General features: G+C 38.0%; 1 pseudogene; it reads right to left on the reverse strand.

The window, feature by feature from the left end:
* Nucleotides 1-16,396: 16,396 nt before the first annotated feature.
* On the reverse strand, nucleotides 16,397-20,509 carry LOC110587353 (annotated as a pseudogene).
* Between the last annotated feature and the right edge of the window lie 101 nt (nucleotides 20,510-20,610).

Here is a 20,610-nt window from a genome sequence, read left to right on the forward strand (position 1 = left end):
ATAAATCAGGGCAGGTTTGTGTAATGCATGTAATGAGTTGTGACAAGATCCTTGAAGAGATTTTGATCAAAGCACAAAACTAAAAATTATGTTGCCTTGTTTATTCCAAACAGCCTCTTCTATATTATCAAAGCTTTTTAGTTAGTTAGTTTTTACTTTTGTTCTTCTTTTTGCAAACTTTTCTGCTATTTCCCACCATATTTGACCATTGGAACTATAATTTCTAGAGGGTCATCAGTAATAACTCATTGGTATAATTGTCGCATTCATCTGTGAATTCAACTGTGTGGCAGTTGGCAATCTCAACTCACTTGAGATAATTCCCATAATATCACAAAAAGATTGCCTTTAAATAACTCTCTCCCATCTGCCTTAGATACCAATGGTGAAGAGGCTTCAAATTAATTTTGATAGTTGTAGTTAAGAATGTTAATTAACTTGTTTATATCATACTTGCCTCCCAAACCTGTATGTGAAAACATCATACAGTATAATTACTCTTTAGAATCTACTCCTGTGTCTCCACATAAATTTCTCACCTGTCCCAGATCTTTCTTTGGAGCTTTGTGATCTGTTAGCAACATTATATATCTACCTGTTGGAATTAAAGAACCAGTGGGACCATTCTGTGTGATTTCTGGGGTTTGGCTGAACACAGCTCTTCTCTTCCTGAAAGCACTAAGATGGACAGGTATATAAGATAAAATGTAGCATTTGCATTCAGTTCCCATTGATATATGGCACAATCATTTATCGAGTTCTTTTGCAGACTAAGAAATGTAATAGGTGCATGGGGTTATGAATGAGATAGTCTCTTCAAACCTCAAGGAGCTTAGAGTACAAAATGAAAAAGTGTAGTGTCAGTTTGTTGTTCCCTTGAGTGCCAACTTTAAGCAAGACGTTGTACAGGGCAGGGGTGAAATAAACATGGAACCTGTCTTCCAGGAGTTCACAGTCAAATAGGGGAGGGGCTGCAAAAAGGAAAAGAAAGCTGAAAATGACAAGTATCATCAGTGAAGCATAAAGTGCACTAGGGCTTGAAAGGAGGCTAGCAATGTGAGCAGGAATGCTCAGAGCTGAGCTTGTGCTATTTTAATAAACAATAATTATAAGAGGTTCTCAGAGAAATTTCTTTTTATGAGGAGTCATGTAGAAAAACCCTACAAATGGATATTAAAATTATTTTTCTATGTGTATCAAAATAACAGGATGTGGTATACTTGATGGCGTATGCTAAATAGAAACACATTTGCATAGCATCTGATCTGCAGTTTTTTCAAACGCTTTTGTTGGAAGTTGACAGAAGCCTCCCAGGTGTCAGTGTGTTTGCCGAAAGACATTTTCCGTTCCCACATCTCCACACATAGACAGCATTATATTCTATGCTAAAAGGACATTGTCAAATTTTAGTCTAAAAAGAATCCTATGATCTGCCAAATAATTTTTAACTCCAGATATAACTTCCATCAGCAAATGTAACATGAAAAATAAATATGCAACTGGCTCTTAGGGTCCATGTGTTGAGCATTTGGAAAAATTAAGCTTCTAGAGAGTGCCATATTAGTGCTCTTCTGTGACTAAACCAGGCACATTATACTCTAAAATAGTCAATGTGATATCTTTCTAAAGGACAGAATGTAGTCAATAATGAAATCACAATATTAAAAAGGGAGAGGTGTTACATGGGAAAACCAAATGCTCTAATGAAGTTCATGTTTCATACCTTGCCTTTGTGGCCTTATACATGTATAGATTTTATTTTCTCAGTGTTTCACTTTATCCAACAAGACTCTAAATCCCTCAAAGGTTAGTACTGAATTGTCTGACTTCTCTACTGAAAGAAGGTCTTCTTCCCCATCCTTTTTACCTGCTAAGCCCTACTTAGGACTAAACAAAAATGAAACCCAGAGGGACACAGGGTCAACATTAAGTATTTTATGAGCAAAAGGTAGATGCAGGCTGTCTTCTGAAGAACAGACTTGTATATTAAAAGCTGCTGATCGTTCTTAATACTCCGAAAGCCTGTCAACAAGGAAATTCAAAAGCTGTCATCCCAGGAGATATTCAAAATTGGAAACAGGAAAACCATACAGGTATCTGGAGATAAGAAGGAAGGTTTGGACCTCGGGCAGCTCAACGCATTCTGCCGAATACTTTCACCTCACCCAGCACTGTTTTCCAGGAGTCCCCAGAATGTTCATCTGTTTTCACTTCGTGACGTCACAAAGGTGCTCTTCCACCTTGGACCTGCCTCATTCTTTAAGGCTTTACTCGGAATCTACCTCCACCCTGTTTCCTCACCTTAAATTCCCAATAATCTTTTCCAACTTCCTGTACCATTTTCAGATCTGTCCTCCACAATTGAAATGAGTGTTTGCTCACTGGTACTGTTAGATGTACTTGAAACAACAGTTTATAAAAAGAACAACAGTTTTAAAAAAAGAAGATGAGAACCAGGCTCAGAAAACCTAGGCAAGGCTGGGGCAGAGAATAAAAGGCCAGTGAGTGGGTCAGGCCCTAGGAGAAATTCAGATGCAGGTGATCACAAGGTGGAGCCCAGAACTAATGAAGCATTCTACAAAGGAAACATTTTTTAAGTACCTGTGCCAAAAGATAAGGTGAAAGTGGTAGTTCAGAAGCACATATTAGAAACAAGGCCAGGAGGGCAGGGAAGTAGTGACTATTTACGGCAGCAGACCTTGGAATCCAGAGAGATTCTAAGAAGCCAATTTTCAGGTGTGTGGTGAAGCATAAATGATAGTATGTATCTAAAGTAGTCGCCCATTCTTTTCCCTAGCGGCGCCATTCTTTCCAATCTCTCCCAGGACTCTTGACCATGTGACCTCACATGGAATCTTTAAACAGATCTATTTAAAGCTAGTCATGTCTGCTTTGAGGCCATAGAAGGGCCCATAACCTTGCCACACGCATGATGGGGAAGCAAGCCCTGAAGAGCAGGGATCATAGTACAGTACTTTGATTTTTCTGCTCCTTATTCCTAAACCCGATCTAGAAAAAATAAATGTGGAAAAATATAGGATTTTTGCACATCTTTAAAGTTAGGTTATTTTTAATGTGCTATTAAGGTATAACTTGACATACTGCTTATAAAAGAATGACCATCTCCAGTTTTTTCCATTCTGTGTTCTTATGCCCTCCCTATGCTTTGTGGGGTTTGATTGCCTTTATTGTGCTTGATAGATGCTGCCCTACCACGACCCCCACAGAGTTTATCACATAACTATTTTTGAAGAATTAAATAAGTTATAAAAGTATGTTTCATATATTCCACACTTATCCCCCACCTGCAGCCACTAGCTGGCATTTCTTTCTGCTTTGAAATAGCAATTTCTGATCCCCAGAGGCTTATCAAAGTGAAACACACTTTCCTTGCTAGTGTATCCAGAGAGCTAAATCAGCAATACCTGGCCTTTTTTTTAAAAAAAAGAAAGTTGTTGAAATCCCTCCAAAACCCTATAAAACTCATAATGGTCATATAAAAGTAAAATAACATTGAATTTGAACTTTTGATTGCCTTTTAGTGAATCAGATATATAAAATGTTCAACAACAAAAACAACACACACAAAAGGTAAAATTAATGAGTGAATTAAAATTGTCGACACGTAAATGAATAAAACCTCAAACTTGGTCAATACTGGAGGGAGAAGAGAACACAAACCGTAATAATCTTTCAGGAGGTGATGCTTCCAGCTAGACTCACTACAAATTCTCCTAATGAGCCCCTGAAACCACAAGTTATTGTCCTTCTTCTTTCTCTTAATGATGTAATACCAAAAGTTATTGAGCCGGATATGTGGTCACAAAGCTACAGAGTACATTAGCCAGCCTCCCTTGCAGCTACCTATGGTCACATGACTGAGTTTTGGCCAATGAGATATGACTCTAAGTAGTATGTGGCAAATCCAGTTTTTGGCCTTAAACCTTTGGTGCCCTTTCCCCATTTCTACAGGTTGGGACATAATCATATTACTGGTCACCAGGTAAATAAGGATAAGGACAACTGACAAAATAGACCCTAGGTAAAACACCTCAGCTATTACTATGACTATAAAAAAGAGAGAGAGAAAAAACAAAAAACTTTAATCTTATTTAAGCTACTGTATTTGAAGGGTCTTTTTGTTTCAGCAGCTTAACCTTTGCCCGAAACATTACATCCCTCAATCTATATCCTGGCCTCACAAAAAACTGTCTCCTTCTGCCTTCCCTTAGCTCCAACCCAACTGTATGAAGAATGACCAAACACTCCACCATAGAGAAGATGGAAAATTAACTCCAACTATCTTAACTGTCGTAAAGAAACAGACACAGTTCTCCCTGTATCTATGACTAAGAGCTTAATTTCCTGGGACCACAAGAAACCATCAACTCTAAATCACATATCAGATATTGTTCTAATTAGGACTCTTCTTATCATAAAAAAACAGTAAGCCACTTGTAGGCTATAAAGCAGGGGAGCTTTAGATAATGGTATAGATCCATGGACTCCCTGGCAAAGTACCAGCAGGGTTCATGGGCACTGAAGTCAAAGAACCAAGACAACTCATTTTATCTCTCAGGATTCACATAGCTTCTAGTTTCTGCTTCTCTCTGCACAATTCTTCTGTCCTCTTTCTTCCTTTTCTTTGCAGACCAGCTTTCTGGTAGGGGTGTCACCAGATACTCTGGCTGTCCTTTACCAGTGCTACATAGAGACAGGTCTCAAAGAAATGGGTTAGGGCAGAGATGTTCCTCAGTACGTCTACCAAAGATGCTAAGTGCTTAAATCTCTTCTCTTTGTCTTTCCCAGGACTCTCCCTTGCTACCCTTCCTCCAACACTATGAAAATCCTGTCTTCTACAGAGAGACCTTCTTTCTAGATCTCTTGGTTCTTTCCATCCCAATTCTGAGAAGTTACAAGGCAGTCAGGCTTATGGCCCAAGGTCCTGAGCTAATACACACACCATTCCCCAAAACAGTCTCAGGCTTTCCCCAAAATTCTACCCCTGTTTCTATTTACCCTCCTGTGATCTCCCTCATTTTCATCTAACTAATGTTTTGGTTAATGATCTTATCAACATGTGACACCACTGCTCACACATTATGTCTCATGAGGGAGCTGAAACTTCACTCACCCTGGGTCTCACTCAATAAGATCTCAAAATAAACTTCTAATCATCTCTCTGAATTATTTTATACATGTTGTTTCTGGCATACTTAAGATCTTATTCATCAAAAAACTTGAATAGCCCGTTATTAGATACCTACAGTGTATCACAAATTACATTGATTGATTGATTTTTAGAGAGAGAGAGAGAGCTTTCGTGAGTTGGGGGGAGGGGCAGAGGGAGAGGGAGAGAGAAAATCTTAAGCAGGCTCTACACCCAGCGTGGAGCCTGGTATGGGGCTCCATCTCACAACCCTGAGATCATGACCTGAGGAAAATCAAGAGTCAAATGCTTAACCGACTGAGCCACCCAGGCACCCCTCACAAATTACTTTTAAATAACATCCCCAATACTTCTATAAATAGAATTATTATATTATGATTTATGTATTAAGACTTTGTTTTAGCTTTTTTAAAATACATTTTAAGGAAAGGAAAGAAGGCAGCTCAGAGAGATGGAGAGAGGGAAGGAAAGAGTTTTGCTCAACCTCTGAAAGGCCCTGACCTGGCTTTAGCTCTCAGCTACCCCCTTGGATTTTATCTCCCAAACATTCACACATGTCTTAATGAAGTTTGTGGTTGCAGAGAAGTAAGGAAGAAATAACAAGTAAGTGGACAAAACTGGGAAGACTGGCCAGAGAGATACAGAGGAGGGAGATTTCTTTCAAATGGAAAGGTCAGAGGAGGATATGACATTTAAATTGACTTCAGAATATATTTTGTGTAACGTGAATAATGTGAGCATAAGAGAAAGGGAGAAAAGTGGAAAAGCCTGGTGAAAGTAAGAGAAGAGAAGAAAGTCATTTTATAGCCCAGGTTCCATAAACAAAACATGGTGTTCTGTGAACAGACAAGACTGCTTCTCCATAGCCTTCTGCTGTCTCATATGTGCCAAAACTTACACGATTCTACTGCTAGAGATTCATTTTTGGGCAACTAAGCAGAAGCCTCAATAGGGTCATATATTAGGTCTGTGTCAGTTATCAGAAACTCTTTCAATTGCCTTGTGTGACTGAGAAGGGAGGTAACAAGATACAGAATAAGCAGGCGAGTGTTGATGGGATGGTCCAGGGAAGGCCCACGGAGGAGGTCCTGCGTGCAAGGACGGCCTTGGGGGTGCATGGATGGAGCTGGAGGTGGGCCATACAGACTCTGGCCACAACACACACACACACACACACACACAGGAGAGACTATGATCAAAAGCCCATTTTTGCCTATATTACTATTTTTCCCAGAGCCACTCTGGAAAGAAAGCAAATGAGAAAGAAAGCAAAAGATTGCAGAGTGCCTCAATGTAAGACCCACGAAGGCAAGGACTTTGTCTAATTTGTCTCTGCTTTATCCCAGAGCCTACAACAGTGTCTCGCACTCAAACATTTGGGGGATGTGTAAACAAACACCTACCCTGTGTCAGGCCCTGTGCTTGGTCCTTTACCTACATGAGCTCATTCAAGTCTGACCCATAAACATGGATGAGGAAATTGAGATCCAGAGAGAAGCAGAGTCTGGCCTGAGCTCATTCAGCCAGTGAATGGCAATGCCAGGATCCAAATCCTAGTCTCATTGACTAAGGCCAGTGCTATTAACTACCGTGAAACGCTTCTTCACCAGACAGGAAACCAGACCATGACTATAGCACACAGTAATCTCCGTTCAGCGCAACTAACTCTGATGATAGAGTCATTCAGATGGAAACTGGAGGAGCCAGTTTTAAGGAAGGCTGAGGGAGTGCAGAATGCAAAGTGAAGCTGACTGTATTTTATGGTCTCAAATTTGGTTCGCCTGAAGTTTAATTGGGACCAGAATTAGTTCAAAGCACCAGTGAGAATTTATTTTTTATCTCTGCCTCTCTCTTTGCTTTAAAATCCTGTAGAAGAAAAACAAAAACTATTCCTTCATTAAGCAAGTGGCATCAGAAACTATCACATCAGTGTTGAAAAACACCAAGTAATTTCTTAGTTTCAGAAACCTCAGGTTGCCACTAACAAAATCCCAAGAAGGCTGTGATAACCAGTTACTCAGAAATATTTTGGTGATTCTTTGGTAGACTTAAACCAGAGTAGCTCTCTATATAATAATTTCTATTAATCATCACAAGCACAAAGATGTTTCTTTTACTCTAGGACTCTATAAAATAATCAATGGTAGAAGAATGAAAAGACAGGAGGAATAAGTGGGAGGAAATATATATTAAACAGTACCATTCATTTTGTATTCTTTACTAATGGACTTTGGCAGGTGACATTGTACATTCAGGCTGAGTCTGCTTCTGAACGTTTCTACTGAATGCCAGAGAAGTGTGATGCAACAGACACTAAACTGACGGGCAGCCTTGTGCTAGCTAGTAAAGAACGGAAATGAGTCATCCATTTTCACCCACACTCTTGAAACTAAACCTGAAAGGGAAAAAGTCTAATACAAAAATACAGCTCCCTCTTGTTTATTGCCCTGTCCACATCTGCAAGAACAGTGCCTGACCTGAAGGTTTATGGCACAGATGTTTAATAAATATTTGTGGAGGGAATAAATAAGTGAATTTCTTTCCATTGTTCCCTCAGTCTAGGAAGACGCAGGACAGCAAGAACAGGAGAGTCATGCTGATGACCCACAGAACTCTTGTGTTTGCTGAGACCGCAGATAGACTTGTATCAAGATCCACGTAGACATCTAATAGTCACTGTTAACTCACCATGTGTAAAACAGAACTTTCAATTTCTTCCCTTATAAATCGATCTCCCCCAATTTTCTGTCAATAAATGTGTTTCCATCTGGCCAGCTGCTCAGGGCAAAATCCTAGAAGTGATATTAACTTCATCTCTTCCCCTCATGCCCAGTATCCAAACTCTTAGCACGTAAGCTCTGCTCCCCAGAATATATCCTGAATCTAATCACTTTACCACCTCAGCTAAGACCATCCGAATCCTACCACCATGGTCAAACGTCTGGCGATTGCAATAACCTCTCTCTGGTCTGCCGCTTCCAAGTTTATCCTTATGCAATTTAATCTTCGTCTAGTTCTGTACCAGGTAATTTCTTAATTCCAGAAACTGTGATCATTTTAATAATGAATATTATTTCACTCCGCTGCTTGTAACTCTCCAGTGGTCTCCTGTTGCCCTTAGAACAGAAGTCTATTCTGCCATTACCTGCAGGCCATGTCCAGTCAGGCCTCCTCACCATCTCTCCGACTTTATTTCTACCACACTGCCCCTCCCGCCCTCACCATGCTGGCTTGCTTGCTTCTCTTTGAACATTTCCATTGCAAGGACTTTGCAATTCCTGTTTCTCTATACGGAATGCCCTTCCTCCGGATCTTCATGTGGCTGATTCCATCTCATCACTCAGGCTTTGGCACGAATGTATCCTTACCTGGAATGCCTTCCCTGAGTGATGTTGACCCTCTCCACAATACCCACACACCAGGTATATTCTATCGCAGCATCCTGTTTTATTGTCTCCATAGAACTTAAAACTATCTGAAATTACATGATGAATATATATGCTTACTTGGTTATTATATGTCTCCCAACTAGGGTGTAATGTGATAAAAGTAGGGATCTTATTGGTCTTGTTCTTCGTATCTCCTAAACTTCAAAAAATGTTTCTGGAAGTGTTTGAGCAGTTTTTGTGCCTGTATTTGGTACTTTTGTTGAGTAAGTGGTCATTATTTTACAGGGACTCTGCAGGCAGGAGAGAAACTGTGATTGAGACTGAGTCCTTTTATATTGGCTTTAAAGCAGAATCTGATAGCCCTCTCTTCACTTTTAAACTGCCAGTGTATCACAGAGCTAATTCTGACACATCTATATAAAAAATTAATTTCCTCAATTCTGTGTGTATAGTATTCAGTTTTTTTTCTAAATATTATGCACATCCGGCATGGCTGTTAACAGCTAAATGATTCTTTTAATCGCACATTTCCCACTGCCTCTCTGCCTCACCCCCCTCATTTTAACTTACAGTGATAATTTCCTAAATGTAAGCAGTTTCGTTTTAAATGCTGGCAGAAAAAAAGAAGCTCTTCTTTGCAATGGCAGAGGTATCTGTTGTTACTTAGCCAAGTACTTCTTCAGTAGCCAAGTTCTCATTAGAAAGCTAACTTTCCAGAGTAGTTCAGAGGTGCCATTTAGAATAATTTCACGTTACTGAGCCAATGTGCCATATCATGACACCCCGAGGCTACTTGCCCTGGAGTGTCACAAAATGACACCCTGTCCTAATCATCACTAAGTAATATGAACCCATAAGCCTGATCTTCGAAGTCTAAGTGTACAGTCTGCTTCTATACGAGGAGAGATTTGATTTTTTTAAATCATTTTTAATGATTGTTTAGCTTATTGCAATAATGGGGCCTTCATATTTAAAGTAGTTGCATTAGCTGTCATTGCAAACGAAGCTGCATTTATATTTTTAGGTTTATTTCACAGTACTCATCATTTGCCCATCTGTCTATCCACTTGTACTCAAATTACAATACCATTCTGGTGGGATATGTTTTTTTAATGTCTGTATTAGAGAGAATGGTAACAACACAAACTGAAAAAGCAAATAAATCCTAGAGAAGAAAAATAAATCCATATCTCTAAGAGGCATAAATAACCAAAAAATAAATAATAAAAGTAAAAAGAATCAAAGCTATTCAAGTAACAGTCTTCAACATTTTTGTTTTTTTATCAAGAATTTGTATTATTTTTGTTGAAAACTGCACCGAATGCTCTTTCCAACTTTACATTAAACAAATACAGTAATGGTAATTCACACTGAAACAAAACACTAAAATAAGACATATTCCTGATAGTTGTTTAAGTTTGTTTGTTTGTTGGTCACAAAAACAGGAATGTACCTCTACGATGGCTCAAAATAGAACATCTTCTTTAAAAAAAGTTAATGATTCACAAAATACAGCATGTAACTGGTTGATACAAATCTAATATTTGTTAAAATAGTCACATCTTATAACACATCTGAGGTGTTTTTGTATAAAATATTACATAACGAAAAGAATATTTTAATGCCTAAAAATGTGAGTTTGTTCATAGACTAAGTTACCATAAAAAGTGTTTCCTGAGACATTAAAAAAATGCACCATGATTCTTCTTGAAACTCTTCAACTCAAAACTTTCCACTCAGTAAAATAGCTGAGGACCTGCAACTGAGAAAATATATTGGAGTACAAACAATTTGTGAAACTCGATACTTTTTCTTTCCTTTTGTCATCATCCAAGGGTATTACTGCACTTATAACCAATTTGCCTGCCCAGTATATAGTTCAGGTGTTAGAGACACCTCTCCACAGGATCCTGCAGTATCTTCAGTGTTATTTCAGTGCTATGCTTACAATTGTCTAGAACAGGCAATCTAAAAATCAGGATTTTTTTTGGTAGTAATTTAATCTTCCTATTTGTAAAGGAGGTAACCAGCCCCCATATATCACAGGATGGGGATTTCCTCCTTATGTTTTTGTTTTGATGTTTGAAATTCCTGTTGCAACATTCTAGAGCAAGGTGCTCAGGACCGGCTGTGCCCAAGGGATGGATGAAGAAAAAAGATCTATCTATTCCTTGTGATTTGATGCACAGATACGACCTTTTAAAAAATTAATAAATAATAATGTAAAAGCAACAACACGTGTGACACCATATAAAACATGACTATTTGTATTATTTCTTCATTTTCCAGTTCTGTTCAAAGGTAGGATTTTGCAGTAACTTACTAATATTAAGAGCCAATTGATACTAAAGCAAAACTGAGATGATGGATTTATTAGTTATCAGTTAGAGGAGTTTTAAATGGGCCTTATTGCTTAGCAGTAAGAATAGCAAAATACGGAAGATACTATAGCAGCCATTAGGAACTTTTACATCTATTTTAGAGAAATAAATATAAAATCACCTAGGCTAAGTGACAAATGAGTGGTATAGACACTTAATTTTGAGAGCCAAAATAATAGGCTTTTAATTACTTTTCCAGTTTAAAATATCATTTGATAAAAAAACTATATGAAGGGAACTTGGTCAATTACTATTAAAATTAATATCTATAAAAATTAAAAGCAGCAGATCTGCATTTAGGAATTTATTCTATTGAAACACATCTATCTGAATACAAAGACATAGGTAAAAAAAATGTTGATTGCTGTAAATGTTCATTGGTGAAGAGAATGGAAATGACTCAAATGTCTGACAATAGGGTACCCAACACACAAAATAAATCATATCCTCCTAATGTAATATAAAAATAATTTAAAAACTGAGTTAGAATTGTAACTTACGTTGTAAATGAAATAATATCTAACATACTGAGTAAGTAACTCACCAAGCTGTGTATATAATATGTTTTTGTTTCTGTTTTGTTTTTTTTTAAAGATTTTATTTATTTATCTGACAGAGAGAGACACAGCGAGAGTGGGAACACAAGCAGGGGGAGTAGGAGAGGGAGAAGCAGGCTTCCTGCTGAGCAGGGAGCCTGATGTGGGGCTCCATCCCAGGATCCTGGGATCATGACCTGAGCCGAAGGCAGACACTTAATGACTGAGCCACCCAGGCGCCCCGTGTATATAATATGTTAATCCAAAGATATATATAGTTGTTTATATATAACAGATCATGAAATTTTGCTTATATTATTGTGGAAGTATAGATATTACTGGAAGACACATAGAAATTAATATTAGTTGCCTCTGGGAGGAAGCTATGGGACAAGGAGACAGGACAGAAAGTCAATTTCATTATACTAATGTCTTTGAATAATTTAAATTTTTGATCAGGCACATACAGTTGTTTATCAAAAAATACTTGTAAAATATAAAGGATGGAAAATTTAAAAATACTATCCACATTCAATTAGGGCTCCAATTTCAAGATGGTCCAAACTGGGTAATGGGAAAACTTTTCATTAAGAATTGAAATTTATTTCGGGGCGCCTGGGTGGCTCAGTTGGTTAAGTGACTGCCTTCGGCTCAGGTCATGATCCTGGAGTCCCAGGATCAAGCCCCGTGTCGGGCTCCCCGCTCGGTGGGGAGTCTGCTTCTCCCTCTGACCCTTTCCCCTCTCATGCTCTCTCTCTCTCTCTCTCTCTCCAATAAATAAATAAAATCTTTAAAAATAAATTGAAATTTATTTCAATGGCTCCCTAAAATGTACTGAGCTTTAAAAAAGGTAATTATTACAAAACATCTCCCTATACAATATCTCTATATGAGCATGCTCAGTTTGTTTTATTGAATTTTATATATACAGATGTTAGGATCTCATAGGATTTATTTCACTTCGAAAAAAACAAATATTGAGATAAGATAATGGCTTGCAATGTCTTAGCATTAATTGACTTTTTTTCTTATAGTCGCTAACCACATCCTCTACCAAAACACTCTTCTGTAGCTTCTGTATCTTGTAAGTTTCTTTGTAAGTAACAATGATCTTCAAACACTCAAATATTATTTTTAATGATCTAATAGTTATAAATTAAGGAAGTACAAAATAACACAAAGTATTAGTAATTATTCTTATACATTGAATAATATTTCTTCATGTTTCTATGGCTGAGTTCTGATCTTTAAGAACACAGCCATAGCTGCTTTTTTCAGATGTTCTATAAGCACACACCATAATTATACCTACTGTTAGTGAGTGTGCTATCTCCTTTTGGCCCTGATACCATAAAGGTTTATGTGCTAATAATAGTCATTATAATAAATCTATAAAAAGATTGAGAACAATGATTTTTCATCAATCTGAGATTCAAAGTGAGCAGTTATGATCACTTCATTTTTTAATAGAAGAAATTTAAATTTAAATATTCAAATGTAAAATATTTAATAGAATAAAATGGAAAAATATTTAAACTAGATATTTAAATGGAAAAGTATCTACAGAAAAATGTAGTGATTACATATTAAATTCAGAGTTCTGTGGATAAAGTGGTTCAAAGGAAAAATCATTGAGAAATACTCTATTTTGTAATTTTGACAAAGAGTAAATACTGTATTTATTTCTAAGCATCAAAATAAAAGAAAAACTGAAGGGGAAGAATCTAAAATTTGAACTACCCTAGGCAACTGACATCCAGAAGAATATGTAAGAATGTTTTCACAATTTTTCCTAAGGCTATATCTAATTAAAATGCAATAAAAAATTATCCACATAATTCAGGTATATTTAAAATCCCACCTTTTTTTGAATAGCCAGTGAATAAAATGTTCGGTGTTTGAGCTTGATAACAGGATATAGTCCATATTTTACATTACCAAACAGAGACAAATAAAAAGCAGGCAGCAATAAAATGCTCAGTTCCAAACTGTTAATTCTTCGAAGTTTGAACTGGCTAATAACACAAATTGGGACGTCTCATGAGGATGTAGTCCTGCTTAAATATAACTACTCTTGAACTTCTGTGGAAAAGAGTGAATGTGGACATTAAAAATTTGCAATCTAGTAAATGAAATATATTTGACAGTTAATTCCTCTGGGTGAGTATATTGGGCCCAACTCTGACTTCTGTGCTTGCCTTAGGCTCCTATTAAGGTCAGACAAGCATAGAATTGGGTTGAATGTTCAAAATCCTAGAAACTTTTCTAAGTACCCTAATTAGAAAGGGAGCAAACATAAATTTTCTGTAAATTGGAGGATTCTATTTTGTATCACTATCGTCTGAATTCTTAAATCCTACAAGAAGATGAGGAAAACTATTTAATATTTATATCTATTTTGGAAGGGAGGAAAGAAGGAAAAGAGGGAGGAAGGGGGGAAGGGGGGAGGGAGGGATGAAGTTTACATGCTTCACAGTTTCTCCAGGATGCAATTACATTTATCCTATCATATAGGGTAACTATTATCAGAATCTTCATAAAAATGGCCTGACCTAGGCAACACTGCTGTCACAAATTTATTTTTGAGGACTCTTTACCACCCATTCTATATACACTTCATCAGTGATTTCTCCCCTCTGGTGTTCCTTTTCCTATAAAATATGTTTTCTCCCAGAAGTTAAGTATGATGATAAAGAAAATGTTCATTAATATGGCTTGATGGTTATTTAGGCACTGGCATTTCACTCTTGGTCATTTGAAGACTGAAATGACCTACAGATCCAAGGGAAGGAAGCTGTAAGTCATTCATTACTCATTCCCTCATTGGAGCAGATACTATCTGTGCCCTGTTCCTTGTCGCTCAGTAATCACCATTATACCGCCTGCAGTTTCTTTCCAGAAGCACCTTGGAACCTCTGTCTGAGGGCTTTCTCTGCCATAGGAGCATGCTCAGAAGGAAGGTAATAGAGAGTGGATGCCCTCAGCAGCAGCCCTCAACCAATCAGAATGGGGGTTCTACATCATCTCTCAGAGAAAGCCAGTAGAAATGAGCCCCAGTAGCCCACAGTGGTCACTTGCTCGCTAACATGCTCTTTTTGAGAATCCTTCCCCCTTTTTTTTTTGGTCTTACTTCTCCACTCTTCTACTGAGGCTTCTTGGGATTACTTTCCAAATAAACTACTTGCACTTGAATACTTATTTGAGAGTCTGTTTCTGCTGGGGAGCCCAACCTAAGACACTCATTCATTCTTTAAGAACATTTATTTAGTATATTCTAGGGGCTAAGAAATGTGACCAGCAATAGGAATCAAATATGAATCCTGAGGACAAGTAAGTGAATATTTTCAAGCAGGGAGCTATGTTATACACTTCTGCAAATTCCTATCATAACAGATCACCTTCTATAATTAGCTTTGCTTGTTACCGTTCATCCTTTTCTTTAGTCGAGATCAGATAGTTATTACCTGGTATTCAGGTAATTTTCTTCTTTATCAAGTCATGCTTGGTTTCCTCATCCCTCTCAGCACCTTTAACACTTCAACCTACTCATTCAATTTGACCATCTTCATTCTTATTTTCTCTCCTACCTCTGCAACAGTCTATTGACTATTCTTTTTTTTTTTTTAAGATTTTATTTATTTATTTGACAGAGACACAGCAAGAGCAGGAACACAAGCAGGGGGAGTGGGAGAGGGAGAAGCAGGCTTCCCGCTGAGCAGGCAGCCCGATGCGGGGCTAGATCCCAGGACCCTGGGATCATGACCCGAGCCGAAGGCAGACGCTCAACGACTGAGCCACCCAGGCGCCCCTCTATTGGCTATTCTTCATGACAAAGCAATGTATCACATCACAGTAGCCAATAAGACTAGGTCCCAGTTCTCGTTTCCAAAATCTTAATTGTCATTCATTTGGGTATGTTACCCAATGGGGTGAAAGCAATTTCCCAATATTCTGCCATCTTTAAATGTCTCAGCCTAGTTCCAGCGTATCATTCCCATGACGAACCACTTACAAATATATTTTTGCATTTAATCCACAAGTAGTTCCAAGAGAGGAATTATTATATGTATTTCATAGATTAGAAAACTGTGGCTTTCTGTCCTGAAAGTTGATATTTCCACATATTCTACTGTACTCACCCCACGATCATATACAAAGAATTTAAGTACATTTTTCTCATGTTCTCCTTAACCATTCATGAGAACCTGTAAAATGGTCAATGCTCAAATGATCCTTCTGGCATTTCAAGAATCATATGCTTAGGGGCGCCTGGGTGGCTCAGTCGTTAAGCGTCTGCCTTCGGCTCGGGTCATGATCTCAGGGTCCTGGGATCGAGCCCCGCATCGGGCTCCCTGCTCATCGGGAAGCCTGCTTCTCCCTCTCCCACTCCCCGTGCTTGTGTTCCCTCTCTCGCTGTGCCTCTCTCTGTCAAATAAATAAATAAAATCTAAAAAAAAAAAAAAAAAAGAATCATATGCTTATATTTGATTCTCACTGAGCGGTTGTTAAGAATATCTTCAAATAATCTCATTAGTAATGAGCTATATTCCTTGTGTGTCATTCATTAGTGATGTGTTGTCTCTGAATTCAGGAAACAGTTCCTGCAAACAAATTTTTCTCTAAAACAAAACACCTAGGAAATTTTCCAATGGCACATACGCCAGTTAACATCTCTTTTCTGCTACTAGAATTTCCTTTAAAATATTTGAACTCTTGGTCCTAGCAAGGCCACCTCCTCCATCAGTCAGTTCATGTGTCACACTGGTATCTGGGGAAATGGTTAGGTAGTAATTTTTCTTTGAGAAAAACACTATGCTTTTATTTATTATTATTATTTTTTTTTCTCTCTCGGAAATTTTATTGGTCCTGGGGAAAAGAAGGCAGGCAGACCCAGCCTCCTGCCCACAGTGCCACAGGCTCTTACTGCTTCTGTTTGCTGTTGATGGGGAGGTTCACCACCTCGGGGGGAAGCCAGGAAGGCCTTGAGCTTGGACCAGGAGCTGAGGTGAGCCAAGTAGGCAGAGAGCAGGGGGAAGGAACCCTGGCAGGAAGAGGGGGTAGAGGACAGGACCTGGTGAATCAGCAGCAAGTCCAGCAGGTTGTAGTCTGCGGAGGAGATCTGGTGGCCCACGATGAAGGCCTGGCCCCCCTGGTTCTGGGACAGCAGGGTCTCAGACGTCTTCAGGTGCCCTGCTGGTGCCTTCACATACCCCTCCTTGCCTGCCTCATAGTTGGTGTAGATGATATGATGTATCTGCCGCAGAGGTTCCCCACACCCTCATTCACCACATCTACCAGGGCCGCCTCCCCGCTGGTTCTTCCCGAACAGCCCAAGGGTGCAGCCCAGGTGCTGCAGGATGGCACTGGACTGGTACAGGGTAAGGCCTCTGTCCTGGAGCTTGGGAAGCTGCCCATACAGACAGGAGGTCTTGAGTGAGCCCTGCAGCCAGGTCTCCCCGGTCACCACCTCCTCCTTCCAGTAGTGCTAGCGTGTTTATGCTGAGCTGCGGGTTGTTTCAGCAGTATGAAGACTTGGCAGCGGGTTTGGAAAAGCAAATGGCCAAAGTTAAAACTTAGGAGGGGAATGGAAAGAACATGAAAGCATTAAAGCATTTCTCTTCATCGTTTTGGTCCTATAAATCCATAAGGTCCTCAGATAATAAAGAATTGGATTTATTTGCTCCTTCCTTTTGGTGTTCAAAATGACTGGAAACAGTGGAGCATCTGTCTGTGTCAGTGTTTCCAGGCTAAAAGAAGATGCTTACTTTAGAAATGATCATTCAAAATGATTCAGAAAAGAATGGGATATTTTTAGTAAGTCATTTACTCAAAAAACCTCCGTGGGACTGCTGGAGGAGCAAATATGAATTTATTCCCAGAGGATATAGTTAAATATTCCTGACTGAAATAAGGACTGTGCCACTGGAAACTAAGCATGAAAACAAGAGCAAGGAATTAAAAGAAAAGCACATATATGTGCTTTACAAATAAAAACCACCCAGAGGAAGATCAGGAATGAACAGTAAATATGAGACATAGGAAAGAATGGATAGTTGGCATATACATACTGTCACCAGCCTTCTCAAGGAAGCCTCTCCATTATTGCTATCTGGGATAGAAACATGACCTTTGATTACCAGACTTAGAGGAAAGGCTCGTTAGCAAATATACAGTATAGCCCATCTCCAATTTTCCTTTCTTTACGTACCATTTTAGCAAGTTGCCAAGATGTTCTGAAGGTGCATTTTAAAGGTTTTTCTTAATGGCTTAGGGTTATTTAGGATAATGGCCACTGTTGTTTTCATGAAGTAGAGTACCCTCCATAAAACCAAGAGGTATCCACACAAGTAAACGCTATCTTAATTTGAAATAAACTGAGGAAATGGGAAGATAATGAGATCTTCTAAAAATCATTTTTCAGTGGAGAGAGACATGTCTATCGGCAACAATAACTACTTGTTATATCTCTAGAACTCTAAGAAAATGCTAAGACCAATGGGATAACTTTGGAAGTTAACAAATCTCCAATTATAAAAATAGTATATATAATTTGGAAAAGGCAAACAAAAATTTTTAAAAATTCACAATTCAGTAATAGTCACCATTAATATTTTGAAGAATTTTTTGTTTTTTTTCCCAGCATATTTTGGGTTTTTTTTTAAATTAAGATAGAGTTGACATGTAACATCATATTAGTTTCAAGTGTACAATATAATGGTTTGATATTCATATATATCATGAAATGATTGCCACATTAAGTCTATTTAACTAGCCACACGGTTACAAAGATTTTTTTTTCCTTGTGATGAGAACTTTTAAGATCTATTCTCTTAGCAATTTAAAAATATGCAATACAGCATTATTAACTTTAGTCACCATGATGTATATTACGTCCCCAGAACTTATTTATTTCATACCTGGACATTTGTACATTTTGACCACCCTCACCCATTTTGCCCAGCCCCCCACCCCTGCCTCTGAGAACCACCAATTTTTCTCTGTATCTTTGGTTTTGTTTTTTTGTTTTTAGATTCTACATATATGTGAGTTCATACTTGTCTTCCTCTGTTTAACTTCTTTCACTTAGCAGAATTCCCTCAAGGTCCATTCATGTTGTCACAAATGGCAAGATTTCATTCTTTTATATGGCTGAATGATATTCCATTATGTATATATACCACATTTTCTTTAATCATTTATCCATTGATGGACACTTAGTTTGCTTCCATGTGTTGGCTATTGTAAATAATGCTGCAATGAGCACAGGGGGGGCATATACCTTTTTGAGTTAGTGTTCTCATTTTCTTTGAATAAATATCTAGAAGTGGAATTGCTGGATCATATAGTAGTTCTATTTTTAATTTTTTTAGAAACCTCCATAATATTTTCCATAGTGGCTACACCATTTATACTCCTACCAAGAGTGTACAAGGCTTCCCTTTTTCTCCACATCCTCACCAACACTTGCTATTGCTTGTCTTTTGGATACTAGCCATTCTAACAGTATCTCAGTGTGGTTTTGATTTGCATTTACCTGATGATGAGTAATGTTGAGCACTTTTTCATGTACTTGTGGTCCGTGTGCAGGTCTTCCTTGGAAAAATATGTACTTACATCTTTTGTGATTTTTTAATGGATTGTTTGGTTTTTTGCTATTAAGTTGTATGAGTTCTTTATATATTTTGATTATTAACACCTTATCAGATATATGATCTGCAAATATTTTCTCCCATTTAGTAGGTTGCCTTTTCACTTTGTTGATGGCTTCCTTTGCCATGCAGAAGCTTTTCAGTTTGATGTAGTCCCATTTGTTTATTTTTGCTTTTGTTGCCTTTGCTTTTGGTATCAAAATCCAAAAAATCATCACCAAGACCAATGTAAAAAAGAAGCTGTGTGGGCGCCTGGGTGGCTCAGTTGATTAAGTGACTGCCTTCGGCTCAGGTCATGATCCTGGAGTCCCTGGATCGAGTCCCGCATCGGGCTCCCTGCTCGGCAGGGAGTCTGCTTCTCCCTCTGACCCTCCCCCCTCTCATGTGCTCTCTCTCTCTCAAATAAATAAATAAAATCTTTAAAAAAAAAAAAGAAGCTGTGTTTTCTTCTAGGAATTTTATGGTTTTAGGTCTTATGTTCAAGTTTTCAATGCATTTTAAGTTAATTTTTGTGTATGGTGTAAGATAATGGTCCAGCTTTATTCCTTTTCATGTGGCTGTCTAGTTACCCTAACACCATTTATTAAAGAGACTGCCCTTCCAGTTATGTATTCTTCGCTCCTTTGTCACATATTAATTGACTATATAATGCATGGGTTTATTTCTGGACTCCTACTTTGTTCCACTGATCCATGTGCCTGTTTTTAAGCCAATACCGTGTTTTTTGAAATTGCTTTAAAATATAGTTTTAAGTCAGGAAACACGATGCCCCCAGCGTTGTTCTTCTTTCTCAAGATTGCTTGGGGCTATTTGGAGTCTTTTGTGGTGCCATACAAATTTTAGAGTTCTTGGTCCTGTTTCTGTGAAAAGGGCCATTAGAATTTTAATAGCGATTACACTGAATCTTAGATTGCTTTGGGTAGTATGAATGTTTTTAACAGTATTAATTCCTCCAATCCATGAGAACGGAATACCTTTCTATTTATTTTTGTCATCTTCAATTTCTTTCATCAGTGTCTTACAGTTTTCAGTGTATAGGTCTTTCACCTCCTTGGTTAAACTTATTCCTAGATGTTTTATCCTTTTTGATACAATTGTAAATCGGTCTGTTTTCTTAATTTCTCTCTCTAATAGGTTGCTATTAGTTTATAGAAACAAATTTTATATATTGATTTTGTGTTCTACAACTTTACTGACTTTGTTTCATTAGTTCTAATAGTTTTTTGGTGGAATGTTTAGGATTTTCTATATATAATATCATGTCATTTGCATATAGTGATAGTTTTACTTCTTCTTTTCCAATTTTCATACCTTTTATTTCTTGCCTAATTACTTTGACAAAGATTTCAGTACTTTGTCGAATAAAAGTGGTGAGAGTGGCCATCCTCATCTTGTTCCTGATCATAGAGGAAAAGCTTTCACTTTTTCACCATTGAGTGCGATGTTAGCTGTGGGCTTATCATATAGGACCTTTATTCTGTTGAG

Source organism: Neomonachus schauinslandi, chromosome 7, assembly GCF_002201575.2.
Source record: "Neomonachus schauinslandi chromosome 7, ASM220157v2, whole genome shotgun sequence".
Taxonomy (NCBI): Eukaryota; Metazoa; Chordata; class Mammalia; order Carnivora; family Phocidae; genus Neomonachus; species Neomonachus schauinslandi.